Genomic DNA, 24,485 nt, shown 5'->3' on the forward strand with positions numbered 1-24,485 from the left:
CCCCTACCTATAGCGCTACATTGGCATTGAGTACTTTAGCCAATGTGAGTACCCCTACCTATAGCGGTACTTTGGCTTTGAGTACTTTAGCCAATGTGAGTACCCCTCCCTATAGCGGTACATTGGCTTTGAGTACTTTAGCCAATGTGAGTACCCCTACCTATAGCAGTACATTGGCTGTGAGTACTTTGGCCAATGTGAGTACCCCTACCTATAGCAGTACATTGGCTTTGAGTACTTTAGCCAGTGTGAGTACCCCTACCTATAGCAGTACATTGGCTTTGAGTACTTTGGCCAAGATGGGTACCCCTACCTATAGCAGTACATTGGCTTTGAGTACTTTGGCCAAGATGGGTACTCCTACCTTTAGTGGTACATTGGCTTTGAGTACTTTGGCCAAGGCGGGTACCCCTACCTATAGAGGTACATTAGCTTTGAGTACTTTGGCCAAGGCAGGTACCCCTACCTATAGCGGTACATTGGCTTTGAGTACTTTAGCCAATGTGAGTACCCCTCCCTAAAGCGGTACATTGGCTTTGAGTACTTTAGCCAATGTGAGTACCCCTACCTATAGCAGTACATTGGCTTTGAGTACTTTAGCCAATGTGAGTACCCCTACCTATAGCAGTACATTGGCTTTGAGTACTTTGGCCAAGGTGGGTACCCCTACCTATAGCGGTACATTGGCTTTGATTACTTTGGCCAAGGTGGGTACTCCTACCTATAGCAGTACATTGGCTTGGAGTACTGAGAGCTTGACACTGCTAGTTCTGATTTGGAGCGGTAAACCCTAAGCGCCGCAAAGTCCTAAACTGCCCCCATACTAACACACCCACTCCATCAAATCCTTAATTTTTCCCTGGTAGAACAATACTACTCAATCCATGAAATAATCCCGTTATTTTATAACCTAACATTCTAACACTTATCCCCTAACCTATGCCTTCCAACAAAAAGGGTAGATGGTTATAAATTACCCCATTTAACCCACGTGTTTCCTTAGAGCCAAGTTGAACCTTTATATTTTTTAATGTAATACAGTCAGGCTACATATGCTTGTGTTTTTGCTTTTTTTTTCCATTATGTGCTGCAGAAGGGGTTAATATATCCTGTGTTGGCAGCACGTTGGAGAGTCGTACCGCTGCTCTTGGGTACTTCAGGAGTCTGATATTCGTTCTTCACACTGCTCCAATCAATAGCACTTATTCTCCCAGAGTTGATTAAAGAAGTGTGCAGGGGTACAGGAACATGGAAGGTGTCAGACTGTTGCATGCCCAGGCCCGTGTGTGTACAGGAGCAGGGGTACGACACTCCATTGTGCATGTTTATTGCTGGTTTTGCAACCTGACTGGGTTCCATTAGGTTCATTGGACCCTGTCTAAATTGGCCCTAGTATGTGTATGTATGAATGTGAGTTAGGGACCTTAGATTGTACGCCCCTTGAGGGTTAGGGACTGATGTGAATGCACAATATGTATGTAAAGCGCTGCGTAAATTGACGGCGCTATATAAGTACCTGAAATAAATAATAAATGAATAAGTTCAAATGGGCGTTACACATATCTTTAAATAGTACATCTGTCTTTACATTGGCTTCTTGTATTTGTAGACTGGCAGAGGAAGAAGCAACACTGCAAGCCAGTCACAGGCTGGGGTGATCCTGAACCGAATTGTCTTTTTTTTTGTTTTAACCACAGTACAGAAAAACAAGGTTATATCCTGGTAGTCCTGTCTGACAGGGAAGTCTGGATTTAAAGCTGGATGAACAGAAGAATTACAAATATTGTGTCAGGTTAACAGTTCACACATATTTCTGGCCTGAAATTAGCCATTTTGCCAATATGTCTATTTTAACCCTATAAGACAATGTCTGGGTATGGATGTTCTACATCCAGCTTGAATCAATGTAACTATGCATATAATATACCTGTGGAAGCTGAAAATCACTATAGTAAGCACCACTACAGTGACCTCCACTAGCTTCTGGGTCCCGTTCTGAGTGGCTGCTCTGCTGCATTGTGCACACCACAGCTCCAGGTGCCATTTAGAAAATGCTTTGAATTTTCTCAATGAATGCAAAGCATTCTATGATTGGACAAGGTGAAGAAGATGACATCACCACCTTGCCTCTCTACCTCATCCAATCAGAGAATGCTTTGCATTCATTAAGAAAATGCAAAGCCATTTCTGGATGGAACCCGTGCCAAACGGTCAACCTTCTGTGGGCACAGTACAGCAGGGCAGCTGCTCAGCAGAGGACCTGGAAGCTAATGGTGATCACTAGAGTAGGGGTGTCTACTGCCGTGAGTTCCATCTGCCAGGGATCCCACAGGTATGGTAGATACATAGTTACATTGGTCCAGGCTGGACCAATGTAATTACATAAAAATATCCATACTTGGATTTCTTCTTAAACACTTGACCTTCACCCTTAGGTGAATCCAAACCCCCAAAGCGATGGCTTAACACCCCCAATCGCTTAGCTAACCCCTTAAATCCCAACTTTAACCCTACAGTTTTACACATTTACACTAAACTAACCCCAAACTAAACCCATCTGTATTCCTTGTCCGGAGCTGGGAGCTGGATTGCCCAATTCTCACTGACCTGCTGACAGCTGTGCAAGGCAGATCCAAGTGCCAAGCTGTCAGCGACAAAAGCTTGAGATCTGAGAAAACGTAACCCTGGATGCATACTGCTGGTTGAGAAGCTGTGCTATAAGGCAGGATTCCCCAAACTATGGCCCTCCAGGTGTTGAGGAACTGCAAGTCCCATGAGGCCTTGCAAGAATCTGACAGCCACAGGCAAGACTTCCAGAGGCATGATGGGACTTGTAGTACTTCAACAGCTGGAGGGCCATAGTTTAGAGACCCCTGCTATAGGTGATTGACCCAACTGAAATGGGCTAACATTGGATAATCCATTAACAAAAAAAAAAAAAAAAAACTTTTCACTTTTCCAGTCTTCAAATTTACCCTAATCTCAAATCTGTAAATATGTTTGATCCATTATACCCACAATCCACATAGGTTTATTTTAGAGGAATGGCATTGTGTCAGCTACTGTGCTTTAGACTTTAAGGGGGGTTGGACTGTGACCAATAGGAGTAGAAAATGTCCTGGTGTCAATGGGAGTAAACAATGTTTCATCTTTGGTATTATGGGAAATATTAGTGCTCCATCATTGGTGTCAGTGGGAAGAAGAGTGCGCCATCATTGGTGTCAGTGGGAAGAAGAGTGCGCCATCATTGGTGTCAGTGGGAAGAAGAGTGCGCCATCATTGGTGTCAGTGGGAGTAATAGTGCGCCATCATTGGTGTCAGTGGGAGTAATAGTGCGCCATCATTGGTGTCAGTGGGAGGAATAGTGCGCCATCATTGGTGTCAGTGGGAGGAATAGTGCGCCATCATTGGTGTCAGTGGGAGGAATAGTGTGCCATCATTGGTGTCAGTGGGAGGAATAGTGCTCCATCATTGGTGTCAGTGGGAGGAATAGTGCGCCATCATTGGTGTCAGTGGGAGAAATAATGCCCCATCATTGGTGTCATTGGGAGAAATAGTGCATCATCATTGGTGTCAGTGGGAAGAATAGTGCGCCATCATTGGTGTCAGTGGGAGGAATAGTGCGCCATCATTGGTGTCAGTGGGAGGAATAGTGCACCATCATTGGTGTCAGTGGGAGGAATAGTGCGCCATCATTGGTGTCGGTGGGAGAAATAATGCCCCATCATTGGTGTCATTGGGAGAAATAGTGCATCATCATTGGTGTCAGTGGGAAGAATATTGCGCCATCATTGGTGTCAGTGGGAAGAAGAGTGCGCTATCATTGGTGTCAGTGGGAGTAATAGTGCGCCATCATTGGTGTCAGTGGGAGGAATAGTGCGCCATCATTGGTGTCAATGGGAGGAATAGTGCGCCATCATTGGTGTCAGTGGGAGGAATAGTGCGCCATCATTGGTGTCAGTGGGAGTATTAATGCCTTACATCAGTGGGAGGAATAATGCCCCAAGGGCTGAATAAAGGTCTGCAAAGGGCCGCCTTTGGCCCTTGGGCCACAGTTTGGAGACCACTATGTTAGAGTAAAAATAAAATGAAAGCTTTAATTGACTTGTTAATAATAGTTTGATGCACAAGGGGTGGTCTGGCTGTCACAGAGTGTTGAGGTGGGTATGTAGGTGGAGGTGTTCCTGACAGCATAGCAGATCTCAGAGAAAGCGTAGAGTAGATGATGGCAGTCTGGCACTGTGGATGAGGTGTTGTACACAGAATATGTTTGTGTATAGGGAATGGATGTAAAATGTTTATTTCGGGGCCCCCGAAAAAATTCTGAGGAAGCTTTTGTCAGCATGGTAGAGTAGCAGTTTGACTTTCAGTGAACATCTTCTTTAACAAAGTGAAAATCTGGGCAAATTTAAATCCGATTGGTGGCTCATCACTACTTTATTTCTTTAAATGAGGCTTTTTGAGAGCCAGCCAAGTCCTGCAGTGGGTGTATTTGAGAATACCTCTCCTGCATTAAAAAAGGTAAGCAAAAGAGGTTCCCAGTTCATCAGATGAAGGTCAAAAGCGAATGAGTGGACTAGTCAGCTATGGAGCGGCATAGGAAAAAAAAAAACAAAATTCTGAGCTGGTAGGCAGTGTGCCTGCGCACATTTGAAGGTCTCATTTGTACCAGCGCCTAACCTTTATTACAAGCATGTAGCCAAATCTGTGTTTTTTTTTAAAGCAGAATTTCAACAGAACCTCCCCCGCCACCCAATTTTTTTGTCAGTATGCACAGGAACATATGCACCTAGGGAATCCAGCAGTAATCTGTAAGGATCTTGTTCTTGATCTTGTTGGATGTCTTGTTTGGGGGGGGGTCATTCACATGGGCAACCAGAGGGAACCATGGTATTACCTTCTCCTGGCCGCCCACTTGAACAAGGGCATGCAGCCAATCAGGGCTGTACATATGTTGTGGCAAAAAAATGAAACAGCATTGTGCATTTTATGGGCAGTACCACAGACAAACATGGCCTTTTCAACTGAATTGGGCCGCATGATAACCACATGCAATGCATGCAGTTGTAGCGAGGTGGCTCAGCATTTTCAGAGTTAAAGTGTTACTAAATCCACAATAGTAAAATTAGTCTGTATATGCAGTAAAGCATGCGTGATATACTCACTGTGGAACTTAAGGGGTTAATCCTCTGCATTGTGTAAAAAGGCTGTTTAATCCTGACTTTCTTGCTCCTCCTCTTGTTCAAATGTCCACGTCTTATCTCCTGATAAGACAAACTGAACCGTAGCCATTCTGCACACACTCAGCTTAATGTGTATTGCTAGAGAGGTTTTTTTTTGTCTTGGGAGAGTGCATGTGATCAGCACAGGGCCAATCAGAACTATCCAGACAGAGGTTTTGCATCCTCCTAGAGCAGAAAGAAAACTCCTCCTACAAGCTTTAACCAGTGCTCTGCTGAACACTGATAGAAGTCACAAGACTGCTCTAACTGCTGATGAGAAAAGGTATTTAGCAGTTTATATTTACTAAAATAAATAGTGATGCACTGAAATGAAAATTCTGGTGACAAAACCGATACCGAAAATTCAGAATGCATGTGGCCGAAAATCAAAACGTCTGCATATGTGGGGGTGAAGAGGGTCCAATATTTTATTTTTAAATTTTTTTCTACTTTCATGTATATTTTTAATTTTTTTTTTAACTTATGATTTTATTGCTATCACATAGCTGACCAATAGTCCTATGTGATAGCATATGAGTCAATGCTGATTTTTAAATGCAATTGCCAGCTTCTTTTTTTCTTCGCCATTTTGGCTCGAGAAAGAAACTAAAAGGAAACTTTGTTTCTTTTAGCTTGGAGAAAGTGACAGCTGATTCTCTGAGCTATAGTGAAGGAAAAAAAAACCCCAGCAATTGTATTTCAAAACCAGCACTGACATATAGTCAGACACTAGTCACTGTATTCACTGCTTCTCTCCTGCCTTTTTCCACTGCCCCCCCCCCCCACCTCACATCTTCAGTACAAACAGCCCCCTGTATCAGCTACATTTTTCCTATCTGCAAAATGCCAATAGAGCAATTTTCGGCCAGTATGTTTCAGTGGCCGTAATTTCGGTGCATCCCTAAAAATAATTGCATTTCCATGTTCTCTGTATTGTGGGAGACCAGATATAGCGAATGCAGGGTCCGGGGAGATCAGATATAGTGAATGCAGGGTCCGGGGAGACCAGATATAGCGAATGCCGGGTCCGGGGAGACCAGATATAGTGAATGCAGGGTCCGGGGAGATCAGATATAGTGAATGCAGGGTCCGGGGAGACCAGATATAGTGAATGCAGGGTCCGGGGAGATCAGATATAGTGAATGCAGGGTCCGGGGAGACCAGATATAGTGAATGCAGGGTCCGGGGAGATCAGATATAGTGAATGCAGGGTCCGGGGAGACCAGATATAGTGAATTGCAGGGTCCTGGGAGACCAGATACAGCGGATGCAGGGTCCCGGGAGACCACATACAGTGAATGCAGGGTCCGGGGAGACCAGATACAGTGGATGCAGGGTCCGGGGAGATCAGATATAGTGCATGCAGGGTCCCGGGGAGACCAGATACAGTGGATGCAGGGTCCGGGGAGATCAGATATAGTGAATGCAGGGTCCCGGGGAGACCAGATATAGTGCATGCAGGGTCCCGGGGAGACCAGATACAGTGGATGCAGGGTCCGGGGAGATCAGATACAGTGGATGCAGGGTCCGGGGAGATCAGATACAGTGGATGCAGGGTCCGGGGAGATCAGATATAGTGAATGCAGGGTCCCGGGGAGACCAGATATAGTGCATGCAGGGTCCCGGGGAGACCAGATACAGTGGATGCAGGGTCCGGGGAGATCAGATATAGTGGATGCAGGGTCCCGGGGAGACCAGATATAGTGCATGCAGGGTCCCGGGGAGACCAGATATAGTGCATGCAGGGTCCCGGGGAGATCAGATATAGTGGATGCAGGGTCCGGGGAGATCAGATATAGTGAATGCAGGGTCCCGGGGAGACCAGATATAGTGGATGCAGGGTCCCGGGGAGACCAGATACAGTGGATGCAGGGTCCGGGGAGATCAGATATAGTGCATGCAGGGTCCCGGGGAGATCAGATATAGTGATTGCAGGGTCCCGGGGAGACCAGATATAGTGAATACAGTTTAAAATAGACATGAAAGGTAAAACATTTGTGTGTTGATATAAAAAAACTTTATAAATACTTTTGTTTTCCTTTTTTATAAGTGATCACATCCCCTCTGTTCTCAGCTGCATGAGGAGTTCATAAGGGGGGGGGCAGAAATAGAAGCACACTGCTCTTCCCAGTGAATGGCTGTGTGTGTGTGTGTGGGGGGGGGGGGGTGAAGATAAGTTTGATCATTGGAGGAAAGCAGACTGAGTTCCCAGCACAGTCAGAAAACTGACCACGCTGTGCTCTCCAGCCTGGCGTGGTCAGTTTTTAATGGAAAAGAGAAACTGGTAGGAACACCAGGGATTTTATACAAAGGAAGCAATACAAAGAGAACAGGCTAGTTTTTCATACAACTACATAGTACAGCAGGCACATATCAGGAATATCCAACAGTAACCAGAAACCGGTGCTCAAATCTCTCTTGCTGCACTCAAAATGGAATCCTGCACTTGCTGAGGTGCCGCCCTTGGTAGATTGGGGAATATCGATACTAGCAGAAAAAAACAAAACGGCGCACTCCCCTCGTGCATTACCATGATAATATGAAATTTATTTAAAAATGCAAAAATATACTCAAGCCAAAAAGGTCATAAAAACAGAGACAAGTCAAAGGATGCCAGTCGTGGACAGCATGGGTACTTGGATAAAGTGTTAACGCATTTCAGGACTCGAACTCCCCTCCTCAATAGAGGGGGGCGTGTCAAGACAAGTTTGATCATTGGAGGAGAGCAGACTGAGTTCCCAGCACAGTCAGAAAACTGACCACGCTGTGCTCTCCAGCCTGGCGTGGTCAGTTTTTAATAGAAAAGAGGGACTGGCCAAGGATTTCATACAAAGGAAGCAATACAAAGAGAACAGGATAGTTTTTCATACAACTACATGGTACAGCAGGCACAAATCAGGAATATGGTATGTTGGGTTTACATATTCTTTAAAATGTATGTTTAGATATTGGTTTGTGAGATCGATCCAGCCAAACCCTCTGCTGGACTGGATCCACACAATCCCTTTGTATGTTCGGACTGCTCAGTTTAACTTCTACATCACGGCCAAAATCCATAGATCCATAGCAGGCTCACCTATTGTATACTGTAGATAGCGGTTTAAACGGCACATTTACTGATGTCAGAATGCTATGTGTTTCGTAGATAAAGATTACGATCAGATACGTTCCATGCTAGAATTCTGCACTAGCGGTGGAGACCTTTGCTCCCGTGCAGTGAAGTTTTGTACATGTATGTTGCAAGCTTTGCCCACATACTACTTCCCCTTCCTGTATGAAGCTGACTCGCTCTTCCTCTTGTGGTGCTCAGGCGGACAGGTTGCCGGATACAGCTTTCTAGTGTAATGCCTCTTATTCTCTGAAATCCTGTACTTTTCTGCTTTATAAATGATACTTTTGTCATTGTGCATTTATCACACACTGTATTTGGTTCTTACAGTGGTAAAGGTTTGAGTGTATTATGGAATCGTTAGACGTCTTGTTTGGGGGGGGCTCATTCACATGGGCAACCAGAGGGAGGCAAAATCAGGCGGTTGAGCCATGGTATTACCTTCTACTGACCGCCTACTTGAACAAGGGCATGCAGCCACTCAGGGCTGTACACATGCTGTGACAAAAAAAATGAAACGGCATTTTATGGGCAGTACCACCAACAACTGAATTGGGCCGCACGATAACCGCGTGTAACGCATGCAGTTGTAGCGAGGTGGCTCAGCATTTTGAGAGTTAAAGTGTTACTAAACCCACAACAGTAAAATCAGTCTGTATATGTAGTAACGCATGCTTGTTATACTCACTGGGTTAATCCTCTGCATTGTGTAAAAAGGCTGTTTGATCCTGTCTCCTCTGATCTTCCACTTTTTCCACCGTCCCCAATCCATCTGCTGATAGTACAGAGCTCTAGGAGTCACTCTGCACATGCTCAGTTTGGTGTGTATTAGTAGGTGTTTTTTTTTTTCTTTGGGAGGGTGCAGGTGATCAGCACAGGACCAATCAGCACTGTCCAGATAGAGGGTCAGGAGTCATGCTCAGGTTGCTGTCCTCGTGATGTGAACACTTCCCGATGAGCTTGGACATCCATTCAAAGTCTTCTCTCCCCAAACCTATACTCTTTTGTTAATCCAATATTCTGTGGGTAGGGTCAATCTCACCGCCCGGCTCACTAACACAAAGAGTTGGGCTGTGGGGAAGGAATGACCTGGCACATGGTTTGAGGTTAGAAAAAAAAAAAAGGTTTGGAGGATGTCCAAGCTCTTCTCTATCCAGCAGTAGGGTCCTTTCAGGCTCCAGCAGTCTATAGTAGCATTAAATTGTTACTAATCCCAGAACAGTAAAATCAGTCTGTATATGCAGTAAAGCATGCTAGTTATACTCACTGTGGAACCTAAGGGGTTAATCCTCTGCATTGTATAAAAACGCAGTTTGATCCTGTCTTCTCTGATCCTCCCCTTCTTCCAGTGTCCCCCTCTTATTTCTGGTTAGGACATATTGTGTGGAGTCACTCTGCACATGCTCAGTTTGGTGTGTATTGCTAGAGAGGGTTTTTTTTTCTTGGGAGAGTGCATGTGATCAGCACAGGGCCAATCAGTACTGTACAGACAGAGATCGGGGTCCTGCATCTTCCGAGAGCAAAATGAAAACTCACACAAGCTTTAACATGTGCTCTGCTGGACACTGATAGAAGTCACAAGACTGCTGTAACTGCTGATGAGAAAAGGTATTTAGCAGTGTATATTTACTAACATAATTGCATTTCCATGTTGTGTGTGCTGTGGGAGACCGGATATAGTGAATGCAGGGTCCGGGGTTTAGGAACACTTTAAAACAGGTGAGGAAGAGGCAACGGTTGCTGCACAGGAGGTTGTTCGCTTGGGGCAGGCGCCATCCATAGAATGTTCTCTGAACGAGGCGGAGATTGTGATGTCACTGCCCCACCTCCCCACTTCTTCCAATCAGAAATGTTTTGCCTTCATTGAAAAAATGTAGTGTTCTGTTAATGGTGCCCACGTTGAGCAGCAAAACTCCTGTGTTAACATTGCGTTTTGCATTTTTGCACCTGCGTTTTTAATGTGGTTTGTGGTCTTTTTTTTTTTTTTTCATTTTTTAAAAAAGTTCTTGGTTGCTAGGCAGATTTAAAACGTATCAAAAAACGTGGCAAAAATGCAATACATGCTTTTCTGCAGAATTTCCATTGAAGTCAATAGAACCAAAAACGCAACTTTCTGCGTTTAAAAAAAGTCCCTGACCCTTTCCAAAAAACACATCGGGTTGACAACGCGCCGATGTGAATGTGTCCCATAGGAAATCATGTTAAATGGACTGTACTGCGTTTCTGCAAAACGCTTAAGTGTGAACCTGGGGTAAGACATATCAAACAGCCTACCCTACAGCTGCCTTATAGGAAGGAGAAGAAAGACAAATGGCGCTCAGTATCACCCATCTAGAAAATACTAGAACAGCCATAACTAAAACCAAAGGGTAGTGCATATGTCCTCTGCATCCATCTGTGCTACATTACAGCCAATGATCGCTTGTAACATCTTAGATGTCCAATTACATTCAAACTACCGCGGCCAGAAAGCCCATACAAATCAATGACAGGTGCCCCGTCTGTTCGCACGTAAATAGACATTCGAGGCGTTTCATGCAATTAAGGACAGGTGAATGGCCCTGGATAGAAGATCAGAACCACCCGTGATACCAGCTGCAGAAATACACTGACTATTGGCAGTGTGCATCTATGATCGCCATGTGAATGAGGCCTTAAGCAGGCCATAGATGGGTCGAATTCCAAATGATTTTTCAATTGAAAATGAAAAACATTGCTCGTTCTGTAATACGGTGGTGCCACCATTGATTTAGAGAATCTGTAGTTTTTCACGAATTTTCCAGCATGCCCAATAAACGAAACGGGGAGGAATCACGAAAAACCGGCTGGTGCCATTGTCCGATCGTCCAATTATTCTTAGGTCCGATTTTCGAACAAAAAATAATTAGGAAATCGACTCATGTATGGCCGGCCTTATTATATAAAAATTCGGATAAAAATTCTTCACGCATTCGATGACTTGACAAATGGTGTTAAAAAAGTACTTTAACTTCGGGCCATGTATGGCTGGCCTTAGTGGGAGCAATTTTGCATTTTAAAGCAGAGTTCCACTCCATCTATCAAAAAATAAAAGTCAAAAGCTACAAAAACTGTAGCTGTTGACTTTTAAAAAACAGCCACTTACCTGTCCCTCGGTCCTGTGGTGTGTCCCCCGCAGCCCTTTTCACCGGCCGTCCTGTATTCCAGGAGGCTGGCATGTTCAGTGTGGGCACCCGGCTGTGATAGCTTGTGGCTTCACAGCCGGGTACCCTCTGCGCACGTGTGAGTAGCGCTGTGCTTCATGAATGGTCCTGTAGTCTTCTGGGACCTGTCACGTGTCCCAAAAGACTACAGGGAGGGACGGAGGACACCGGAAGTGGGAGCGGGTACCTGTCAAATTCGGGTACCTGCTCCTCCCCTGCTCCCCAAAGGTGCCAATCCTTAATAGGGAGAGGGGGAGCAGTCCTTAAAGCGGAACTTCCCCTTTAACTACACATTACTTAGGCCAGCCATACATGGGTCGATTTTTGAATGATTTTCAGTTCGAAAATTGGACCCAAGAATAATCAGCCGATTTTTGCTCTTAGTGGGGCAGTGGCACCGGCCGATTTTTGTGGTTCCCCATTTTGTTTATCGGGCATGCTGGAAAATTCATGAAAAACGACTGATTTTCGAAATCATTGGTGGCACCATCAGATTACAAAATGAATGATGTTTTCGATAGAAAAATCATTCGGAATTCAACCCATTGTATGGCCTGCTTAAGGCCTCATTCACATGGGCGATTACAGCCGCACACTACCAAAAATCAGTGCATCTCTGCGGCTGGTGTTTTCGATCGAAAAATTGTTCGGAATTCAACCCATGTGTGGTCTGCTTTATCATTCACATAATTATCTCTAATGCTAGATCTACTTTAATGAATCATTTTCCATGCTGTAATGCGCTGGCCCTTTAAATGTAAACTGGCGGTATAGTTTAATGTCATCCGTATAGATGATGTAAAAGCTGATTGCGCTGTCGTGACCTATTAAACAAAATACAATGACTTCGGATCTGTGTGGAATTGCCGATTAAAGTATAATCCTGCAGTTGTCTGGCTCTTTAAAGCCCTTTTTGCCTGCCATCTGCCAGGAATATCAGGCGGCCCCCTATGATACGTATGGGGTCTCGTTACACTGCGCACCATGCTGGGGCTTTCCTCTTGGCTTCGTTTCTGTCATTTTGATGTAAGAGATATATTTCACTATTTCCTGTTCTGGGAAGTGTCTGGCCACACTGAGCTGCCCTTTTTATTGCTGGTTTGCTGCAGCTTAATTATGGTGTTTTCTATGGATTGGTAATCATTTGGTAGGTCGTTTGATCTGGAGCGGAGCAATTCAATGAGGAGATGAGTGTATCAGCTAGTGACTACTTAACAGTTGCTCATCACATCCCGGGACGTCGTCCTCATGCACACGGGACGTTTTGGTAACGCTGGTAACGTTAGCGGTTTAAAGTCACGTTAAAAACGTGAGTTTTTCAGCTTTTTTAGTGTTTTTGCATTAGTGTTTAGCTGCGTTTTACCATGTTTAGCGACGTTTTCCTGCATTTTTTTCATTTTTTTTTTACCCAACCTCAACATTTTTTTTTGTCAAAGTCCAAAAACACTGGTCTGCGGCGTTAAAGCGTTTTTACAGCTAAAAAAACTCCTCTAGAAACCCTCTAGTTCTGGGTTTTTTTCCAGCCAAAAAACATTGATTACAGTCTGTGTGCATGGACACATAGGATAACATGCTGGGGGGTTTACTAGCTGTAGAAAAAAACATCAAAAGCCAAAACAGCCGCTGTAAAAACGTCCAGTGTGCATGAGGACTTCTAGTTCCAAAATGATGCGGCAAAGTCCTCATGCATACGGGCGTATGAAAATATGCTGCATTTTTTCTTCCAGAACTTGGCAGAAAAAAAGCCTCTATTGTTGTATTCATATGCGCAATTACAAGCGTACATATGCGCATTTATGCACATACTGTGTTTAGATGTGTATAAGAAGACACTCATTCTACTGCGTAGCAGATTAATTATAGCCACTAGAATAAATTTGCGTGCATGTGACTGCTTTTTTTCTAGGTTCATACCTATGCAGGTTGTGTTTGAGCCATTTCTGCATTGCGTTTTGGCTGCGTTTTTGATCCATTTTTTTTTTTTTTGCCAGGCAGATTTAAAACGCAAAAACACATAAAAAACGCAATACATGCTTTTCTGCAGCTTTTCTATTGAAGTCTATAGAAACAAAAATGCAACTTTTTGCATTCAAAAAAGACCCTTTCCAAAAAACGCACCGGGTGAAAACACGTCCCTCAGGAAATCATGTTAAATGAACTATACTGCGTTTCTGCAAAACGCTGCAGAAAATGCTAAGGTGTGAATCTAGGTTAAAGCTGGCCACAACCTAGTAGAATTTCATTTTTTTATTTAGAGCGTTCATTGATTTTCTGATCATTAGGGGACTCTTATCGATGTTCGTTTTTAACAGCAGTAATGAGAAAATTTGAAGGGATAGGATGGAAATGTGTTTTTTACCTGGGAAACCGTTCCTTCCTAACTAATTTATTTGAATGTTAATGCGAACAAAGTTTTAAAGTACTTTTTTAACACCATTTGTCAAGTCATCGAATGTATGAAGAATTTTTATATAATAAGTGATGGCAAGAGGAATGCAGAGGAACATGAGACTGACACGCCCAGCCCCCTCCTTTGCATTCCACTTGCCACCACTTGTCCTGGGAAAGTGTTCAGAGCCGAGAGGGGTGCGTTGGAGAGGCACCCAGTCTGACCTCATAGCTACACTTAAGCAGGCCATACATGGGTGGAATTCAAAACGATTTTTTGATTGAAAATCAAAAACATTGTTCGTTCTGTAATCCTATGGTGCCACCAATGATTTGGAAAATTGGTAGTTTTTCACACATTTTCCAGCATGCCCTATAAACAAAATGGGGAGGAACCACGAAAATCGGCTGGTGCCATTGCCCCACTAACAGAGCGAAAATCAGCCGATTATTCTTAGGTCCGATTTTCGAACAAAAAAATCGTTCAGAAATCGACCCATGTATGGCTGGCCTTAGTCCTCATGCACACTGGATGTTTTTACAGCAGCTGTTTTTGTCTGTTAACATTTTTTCTACAGCTAGTTAACCCCCCCGCATGTTATCCTATGTGTCCATGCGCACAGACTGTAATCAACGTTTTTTGGCTGGAAAAAAAACCAGGACTAGTGGATTTCTAGAGTTTTTTTAGCTGTAAAAACGCTCTAACGCTGAAAAATGCGGCAAAACGTGGTAAAACGCCGCAAACCGGCGTTTTTGGACTTTTTTGACACAAAAAAAGTAATAAAACGCTAAAAATGCAAACATGTCTAAACGCGGTAAAATGCGGCTAAACGCTAATGCAAAAACGCTAAAAAAAGCTGAAAAACTCAAGTTTTTAACGTGGCTTTACACAGCTAATGATACCAGCGTTATCAAAATGCCCCGTGTGCATGAGGGCTTAGGAAGCAGCTTGCAATATTGGACAATGTACTAGACTACTTTGTCCCATAGGGGACAGAATGATGAAAAATGTACTTTTTGCAGGAGAGTATATTGGGAACGCGACCATAAGGCTACGTTCACACTAGCCTTGTGTGCAGGCGGCAGAGAGGCGTTTGGGAAGTGTTTTTACCGCTTCCCAAACGCCTCTGCCAATTCTGCACATTACAGCACATTGTGCTGTTCTAACAGGAGCGTTTGCGTCGCGTCGCGTTGCGTCGTGGCAAAACGGACGCCTCTGGTCGAGTCAGGAGGCTTTGAAGCCTCCTATTCTCGTCTATGGTGCCGGCCGGGCGTTTGCGGTGCGGTTGTGGGGCGTTTGCGGAGCGGTAACACCACTCAAATGCATTATAGGCGTTTGTGGGGCGTTATTAACGCTCGGCAAACGCCTAGCAACCGCCGCTAAACCGCGCATGCGGCGTTTGCGGAGCGTTTGCCGAGCGTTAAAAACGCTCCGCAAACACCGGACCAACGCTTGCCAAACGCTATAGGGGCGTTTGGCAAGCGTTGGCAAAACAGCCTAGTGTGAACGAGCCCTAATATAGACTACAAGTCTTTATGAAGCAATGTAAGGCTCTGTTCACATCTATGCAGTTTGCTTTTTGTCCGTTTTGCAGTGCTTTTCACAGTTCGTTTTTCTACATGTGTTTTTTTTTGTTTACAAACAGTTTATTTTGCAAAAATAGACTGTGAAATAGTACAGTTTCAAGTGATACTTACAGCAAAAGCAATTTCTACATGTGTTTTTTACGCATTTTATTGTTTGTTCAGCTTTTTTTTTCTTCTTTTTTTTTTTAAAGTGGAATTTTTTTTTTGCTGGGCAGAAGAAAAATGCAAAACGCAAAACTACCATGCATTTCAGAAGATTTTCCATTGAACTCTACTGTAGCAAAAACGCTGCTTTTTGCTTTTAAAAAAGCTCTGAACCTTCCCAAAAACGCAGCAGCTCAAAAAAGCATAGATGTGAACATGTTCCATAGGAGACCATGTTAAATGGACTGTAGTGTGTTTCTGCAAAAAGCAAAAAAAAAAAAAACGCATTGGTGTGAACAGTGCCTAAGGTTAGGTTCACATACATGCAAGTGGTGTGGCTGCAGATCCACATAAAAATCCGTGCAGCCGCACAGAGGAATGTAGACGGACCCGGGGGGTTGTCATTAATTCTAATGGCACACCTCCTGCACTGGAAAACGCAACCGTACTGGGAACCGAGGTGCCCATGTGGGCTGCGGTTTCAGAAGAAGTGTAGGGACTTCTTCCCTGCGTGTCCCGGGGCATGGGAGTCCATTCAAATGAAGGGGCTCTCGTGCCCATGCAAAACGCGGCTCGTAGGAACACAGATATGTGAACCTGGGGTAAAGGTTGGCACGTATGTCACCATTTAGTAGAACTACCATGCAGTAGGAAGAGTTCCAGAGCTTGCTTCATGTTCACATCATGTCAGGTTGTACAGCGGGCTTGCGGATGACAGTATTTCATGTATTGCAATCATGTTGAAAGCAGTAAAGCAGCTGCATATGATCTGGAGCCATTGATATCGGCTGTCCAGGCGGAGCACCTGTGATGAATAACACAGAAACAGACAGTAAGCAGTAATATGCTGTAATTACTGAAGTGTCTGGAGGAGGAACGGTGTACAGATTTTCAGAGCAGGTGCTGACCATCTAGCCACATATGACTGAAGGCAATTAGGAAAATCATTAGTGAATTGCCAATTACCACCAGGAAACAAGGCAGCTCTGCTAAAGGGAAAAAATGAGTTTGGAAAATGTGAGCTCCAGAAAGTACAAATAAAAAAAACAATGAAAAAATTAAAAATGATAAGGCCCCATGCACACAAGGCGTTAGCTAACCTCTTCTAAGCGCCCCCCCCACATTTTTGCAGAAGAAAACCACTTGACGCGTACAAACATGTGTAGATGCGATTAGGCGTATTTAGGCATGTCAAGCACTTGGGTGTCACTTTCATTGGCCAGAATTCTGGCCATTGAAATAAATTAATTCTCAAGCATTTGACGTGCCTAGCATTAATGTGCACTACATGCATCAAGCGTTTTTTTCCCTTCCTAATTGCACCTGCAGTGGGGGGTTTTCTGCCTCTACATGCCCCTACCTCTAAATACCTTTGTGTGCATGGACACAGGCTAACATGCAACAGCGTTTACTGGCAACCCCCCCCCCCCCCAAATAAAAAAACAAACAAAAAAAACAATGCAGGGGTGTTTAGAGGCAATAACTGCTGCAAAAGTGACTGCAGAGCTCAATCTCAGTCTTCAGTAGTGTCCCTGAGAGTCAGAAGAAACGGACACCCTAAATATTGTGCACAGACCTCATCAGTAGTGTCCCTGAGAGTCAGAAGAAATGGACACCCTACATATTCTGCACAGACCTCATCAGTAGTGTCCCTGAGAGTCAGAAGAAAAGGACACCCTACATATTGGGCACAACAGGCGCACAGACCTCACCAGTAGTGTCCCTGAGAGTCAGAAGAAACGGACACCCTACATATTGGGCACAGACCTCATCAGTAGTGTCCCTGAGAGTCAGAAGAAACAGACACCCTACATATTATGCACAGACCTCATCAGTAGTGTCCTTGAGAGTCAGAAGAAACGGACACCCTGCATATTGGGCACAACAGGCGCACAGGCCTCATCAGTAGTGTCCCTGAGAGTCTGAAGAAACGGACACCCTACATATTGTGCACAGACCTCATCAGCAGTGTTCCCTGAGAGTCAAAAGAAACGGACACCCTACATATTGGGCACAGAAACTACACAGACCTCATCAGTCGTGTCCCTGAGAGTCAGAAGAAACGGACACCCTACATATTGTGCACAGACCTCATCAGCAGTGTTCCCTGAGAGTCAGAAGAAATGGACACCCTACATATTGGGAACAGCAGGTGCACAGACCTTATCAGTAGTGTCCCTGAGAGTCAGAAGAAACGGACACCCTACATATTGTGCACAAACCTCATCAGTAGTGTCCCTGAGAGTCAGAAGAAACGGACACCCTACATATTGTGCACAAACCTCATCAGTAGTGTCCCTGAGAGTCAGAAGAAACGGACACCCTACACATTTTGCACAGACCTCATCAGTAGTGTCCCTGAGAGTCAGAAGAAACAGACACTCTACATATTTTGCACAGACCTCATCAGCAGTGTTCCCTGAGAGTCAAAAGAAACGGACACCCTACATATTGGGCACAGACCTCATCAGTAGTGTCCCTGAGAGTCAGAAGAAACGGACACTCTACATATTGGGCACAGACCTCATCAGTAGTGTCCCTGAGAGTCAGAAGAAACGGACACTCTACATATTGGGCACAGCAGGTTTTTTTTGGAGGTGTAAAAATAAAACACTAAAAAAAGCAAACACGGCAAAATGCTAATGCTAAAATTTCTAAAAAAGCTGAAAAACACGTTTTTAACGTGACTTTACACAGCTAACGTTATCAGCGTTATCAAAGCGTCCCGTGTGCATGAGGGCTTAGCTGTCAAAATACAATAGCCGCAGCAATGGATGAGCATCTGAATTGGTAGCATGGATGGAGGAATCTGTTCAGCCTGAAAAAAATCTCTGTGTATGGCCATCTTAGGTTTGACATTTGTTTACCATGATGCATTCATTCCCTTCAAACATAACCAGTTATTTCCTTAGCATACACATTCACTTGTATGCCATTGACAGCTACTGGATATGTGTGTTTTATGAGATGTAAATCCACCCAGAAATGTGAGTGAAGGTATGAGGCTCAACCTAGGTGAGGAATCCTTGTGTGTGAAGGTCAGCTCCGTGTCATTGATAAAACCACCAATCGCCCTGTCCTAGTATTCATGAGAACTATGCATCATAATGACACCGCACAGAGAAGTCCTGCCAGGATTAACCCAATGGTTTAAACCTCTCCCCGGAGCAGTGAGTCACTGCAAGTCTCTGTGGCAACCACCCAGCTTCTCCGTCTACATTCCCCCGTCATGCAGGTGCATTCCTAAAACGCTGATTACGCCGCGATTATCTCATCAGACATTTTCATTTAATATGATAATTACTTTCATGGCTGGAAAGATTTGAATACGTGGGATGACTTCAGTGTAAGCAGTACCTATTTCAGCCCACGTCCTTCTTGCATTACAGTAACGTTCCGTAGAATCCAGAATACCAATTGATGTGTCCGTTCATCTGTCAGTGTTCATAAATGCTTCCATATGCTAAAACGCCTGCAGACCATTGACAACCACAGTGTGCTGCTGTGTGACTAGGTGTTGGCTATTTAAAGAGAACCAGTCACTAAAGCTGGCCATACACAACAAATTTTGGCCAGGTTAAGAAGGACATTTTTTCCATGGGTAGCCCTGTTGGCATCCACCAGTACCACATCCTTCGAATGAAAAATAAAAGAAGCCAGGCGGAAAATTGTCAGCCGAACTGTTATCCAGGTCTGGATGTCAGAATACAATAGAGCAGCACAGAGGCTAAATGGTTAGAACTTCTACCTGGCAGTACTAGGGTCGTTGGTTCAAATCCCAACCACAGCACCACCTGCCTGGAGTTTGCATGTTCTCCCTGTGCCTGCGTGGGTTTCCTCCCACACTCCAAAGACATGTTGGTAGGTTAATTAGCTTCTGTCAAAATTGTCCCTAGTATGTGTATGTATGAATGTGAGTTAGGGACATTAGATTGTACGCCCCTTGGGGGTTAGGGACTGATGTGAATGTACAATATATATTTAAAGCTCTGCATAAATTGATGACTCTATATAAGTACCTGTAATAAATAAATAGCTGATACTGCAGACTCTTCCATCCACGCTGTAATGCTTGAATGGCAGAATCTGTTAGATTATTTTTTCAGGGTCAGCCTATAGGACAAACAAAGAAAAAATTTATGTATGGCCAGGTTAAGATATCTGTAAGGATGGCTGACCATAGATGACAAGCAATCTGAGGGACGTTGTCACCTTTGTCCATGGCTCACATATATCATCAAACACAAATGCTCCTGCGCTTGGGGATGGACTCGATGCTACAACCGCATTAAGAATGTCTTGGAACATGCACACCTTGCTGCCCTCAATAGACCGGGGAAATCCAAATATACTGAATGGGGAGCAGACATTTGGTCAGTTGACTCGGAGGAAGAGGCAAGTCCTCAAAACGCGCCAGCCTATTAGATATCTACACTCCCTATTGCGGACTGTTACTCAGCGCGGTGTTGACCCAGCTGTTCTTTATGATGTGCCTTGACTTTATTGTCGTTTGTGAGTACAACACCTACTTTATTTCTTATTAAACATTTTTTATGGTAATGCACTAGGCTTGTGCGCCCTCGGTTTGTTTTTTCCTCATCCTACATATATCATGCCTTCTTTCTGGGAGGTCACACCTAGATCACTCCTACTTTCTGGACATTCTTGCCTAGATCACAGCTACTTTCTGGGTGGCTCTGCCACCAATTATGTGGGAACCACTCACTTGAGTCTACGATCCCTTTAGTAATACCTTTTTTTTAAAGTTACTGCTCAGTAACTAAAGGGGTGTGGAAATTTTTGAAAAAAATACTTGTCCAAGGCTTAAGGCAGGCCATACACTATACAATTTTCTGTCTAATTTCTGCCCAATATCCTTTAGATTTACCTTCAACTATGTAGTGCAAGGACTTGCCTAATTCTCTTTTGAGACATCCAGGGTCTAAAAGACCCCAATGTGTCCCCTGTACTACACTGAATGTAATGCATTGTACATCGCACTGCATTACATTCTTTCCTGGCCTCTATCACCGGGAAATCTGTCAATGGGGACCGGGAAGTGACATCACATCACTACCGAGTCAGGACAGCAAAGGGAGGGGAGAGGATGTGTCTGCTCTCCTCCTTTTCCTATGCCCGCTGAACTATACTTGGGCCTGCAGATTGACAAGCGGAGCCCGGGAGACATAGAGGGTGGGGGGGCTGGCACCACAGTGGGCTGTGTGGAAACAATCGGGCAATATGAATTGAACATCCCTGTAAGGGGGATGCTGTGAACTTGGGGTTCAGCCAAGGACACAGCATCATAGGGACAGAGCACATAGATGTGGGGCTATCCCAGGAAATCAGGGACAGTTAACTTGTCTAAATCTCTAACCCTTTCCAGCTCTATCCAATCCTATAAAAAGTTTTGACTGCAGTTAAATTTTAAGAGGCAGTTAGTGGCTCTCTATTATGACAGTACTGACTTCAACTGGAAAGTTTGTGTGTCATGGTGACAAAAATGGCATGGATGAGCATTGATTGGTTGTGGCTGGAAAACAAAATCGTGCAGGGTTGAATGACGACACTTCTTGTGCCATTATATGTAGGATCACTGTAAATTGTAAATGATTCCCAAGAAAGTCAAAAGCGCCATTGATGGACCCTTTACAGTTGATTGTGTTTTTCCGCAACTGATCAACTTGGATCAGTCTAAACTAGGGGTGTCAAACTGGCGACCCTCCAGCTGTTGTGAAACTACAAGTACCATCATGCCTCTGTCTTTGGCAGTCATGCTTGTAACTGTCAATCTTGCAATGCCTCATGGAACTTGTAGTTTGGCAACAGCTGGAGGGCCGCCAGTTTGACACCCGTGGTTTAAACTGTCACTTTTTGTCACTTTGGCCATCGAGTGAGTGAGACAAGAATGGCATATTTGATCATTTTGTCAATTTAGATTGTTCAGTTATATTGCACCATGTATGGCCACTGTTGCAAAGAAAACAAAACAGAGGGCACACTGGCCTAGTGCATTACCTAAATAAATGTATTGATAAAAGTAACAAATGGTGATATACTCACAAACAACAATGGTAAAAAAGCTCATCCTAAAACACAGCAATGTCCATTCCGCCTGTTACGGTGATCCCCACAGGAAGACTGGACCTCCGATGGGCTAACGCGTTTCAGGGACTTGCCCCTTCCTCAGGGTCTATGTTCAGTATATGACCACTATTGGCCTGCCTTCCAACCCTCACTAATCTGTACATCTTGATATTGGGCTATTGGTGGAGCAAATGAGCAGGTAGGCCAAAGTGGCCACTTTTTAATTGGCGTTGAGCTCCCCGGCAGCTATGGAGGATAACTTAGAACCTGCTGTAATGTTACTGAAGTGGTTTACGAAGCTAACTCTGACAACAGGTACACTTTGTATTAAAAATGTAGAAGGGATAATGGGACGCTGGTATCTGCAGCGACAGGTGTGCAGACCTGGGAACACAAGTGCAGCTCAGATCCCATAACTAGAGTTCTAAAAAAAACAAACAAAAAAACAAGGTGTTAACCCTCCAGCATCTCCCAAAACCTGAAATATCAGTTTTGGATGGACTGACCCTTTAAATGATTTTAAGTGCCGTGTTAGCAGGCAAACGTACAGCAGATTGTTTCTGTTCAGAAACCTGAGAGTATGAACGGAAGTGAATAATGCTTTGTGGTCAGTGAATCACTCTGTGTCTTCTGAAAAAGGCAAACGGGGGGGGGGGGGTTGCTGTGATAGTATGGTGGAAACTTAACAGTCCATGAGAACAAAAATATACTACCATCTCTTTATCTTGTGTAATTATTGTAGATCAGTAATCTCCCAACTGGTGCTCTTTACTTTACTCTTTACTCTTTATTCCTCCCACTGACACCAACAATGGGGTACTATTCCTCCCACTGACACCAATGATGAGGTACTATTCCTCCCACTGACACCAATGATGAGGTACTATTCCTCCCACTGACACCAGTGATGAGGTACTATTCCTCCCACTGACACCAATGATGAGGTACTATTCCTCCCACTGACACCAATGATGGGGTACTATTCCACCCACTGACACCAATGATGAGGTGCTATTCCTCACACTCACACCAATGATGGGGCACAATTCCTCCTAATGATACAAGACAAAATTCCTCCCACTGACACCAACAATGGGGTACTATTCCTCCCACTCACACCAATGATGGGGCACTATTCCTTCCACTGACACCAATCATGGGGCACTATTCCTCCCACTGACACCAATGATGAGGTACTATTCCTCCCACTGATACCAATGATGAGGTACTATTCCTCCCACTGACACCAATGATGGGGTACTATTCCTCCCACTCACACCAATGATGAGGTGCTATTCCTCCCACTCACACCAATGATGGGGCACTATTCCTTCCACTGACACCAATCATGGGGCACTATTCCTCCCACTGACACCAATGATGAGGTACTATTCCTCCCACTGATACCAATGATGGGGTACTATTCCACCCACTGACACCAATGATGAGGTGCTATTCCTCCCACTCACACCAATGATGGGGCACAATTCCTCCTAATGATACAAGACACAGTTCCTCCCTCTGACACCAACAATGGGGTACTATTCCTCCCACTCACACCAATGATGGGGCACTATTCCTTCCACTGACACCAGTCATGGGGCACTATTCATCTTCCTACGGACCACAAGTGCTATGTTATTTTTGAACTCTCACTGACAACCACTGATGCCAGAACATTTTCTACTCCCACCGGCCACAATCGGGACCTCCTAATTTCTGAAGGACAGTAATCTGGCCCTTTGTTAAGAAAGTTTGGAGACCCCTGCTGTAGGTAGTCAGTGGAATTGGGTAAAGGACAACCGCACTTTATAAAAGCCCAGCCCTCTTTTTCTGGCCCCCTAATCCAACCTAGACATAAAACCTCCCCCCACCCTGGGGTATACTTCCCTTTCTGTGCCTACAGTGGAGACATAGAGAAGATGGGAGGGACAGCTGAAGACAGGATCAACCAGGTATATTTCACGCTACACAAAACAAATGCTTTAGTGGCTTTGTGAGTTGTTATATAGCATGTGATGAGAGTTTTTCATAGTCTGGGTTTGATGACACTTTAAGGCAGCCGTGGATGCCATGGCTGCCTGAGTACAAAAGCTGGCAATGGAGAAATCTCCCCGTCCACGCTATTTAGTATGGATGGGGGAATTTATTGATTTCCTCTTCAGAAGGAATCTAGCCATGTATGGCTACCATTGTTGTGGTAGGAGATTTCGGCTTCAAGAAAGTAAACATCATGGGAAGCAGTCACTGCCATGGAGAGGTAAGTATGTACTGAGGTGGGGGGTTCTAGGTTAGATATATGTAGGGGGCTGAGATTTTATAGAAAAAAAAGGCATTCAATATCTGACAGCAGTAAAACCTCCAGTTTCTTTCTTCTGGTTACATGATAAGAGATAAGTTATCTTGGAGTGATAAGAGCTAAAACTGTGAATTGTTCCATTGGGTTGCTCTTTCAATCAAGGCAAATATTCAGCAGTCTGCTGCAGGCCGGACAAAGCATTTCATTGCAGCAAGTCACCATGAAAGGCTAGGAGATGATCTGTTAGGCCCCTTTCACACGGGGCGGATTCCGTTCCGATCTACTCACAGATCCCCATGCTTAGTTTCTGCAGTGGCATGAACAGAGCCCTGCTGCTTTACGGATGGCCTGACTACCCTCTGATTTGATCTGCCTAAAGGAAGAGGACTGATCCCTTTCCGTTTTTTGTTTTTTTAACCACTTCAATACCGGGCACTATTACCCCCTTCCTGCCCAGGCCAATTTTC

The 24,485-nt window shown here is 44.4% G+C and overlaps 1 protein-coding gene across 18 annotated transcripts in view; it reads left to right on the plus strand.

Annotated features, from left to right (window-relative positions):
- FNBP1 (formin binding protein 1) overlaps positions 1 to 24,485 on the plus strand; it is a 315,711-nt gene that overhangs the window by 12,252 nt on the left and 278,974 nt on the right. The window lies entirely within an intron of this gene.

The sequence above is a fragment of the Staurois parvus genome, unplaced genomic scaffold, assembly GCF_062004578.1.
Source record: "Staurois parvus isolate SC_StPar_1 unplaced genomic scaffold, SC_StPar_1.0 ptg000068l, whole genome shotgun sequence".
Taxonomy (NCBI): Eukaryota; Metazoa; Chordata; class Amphibia; order Anura; family Ranidae; genus Staurois; species Staurois parvus.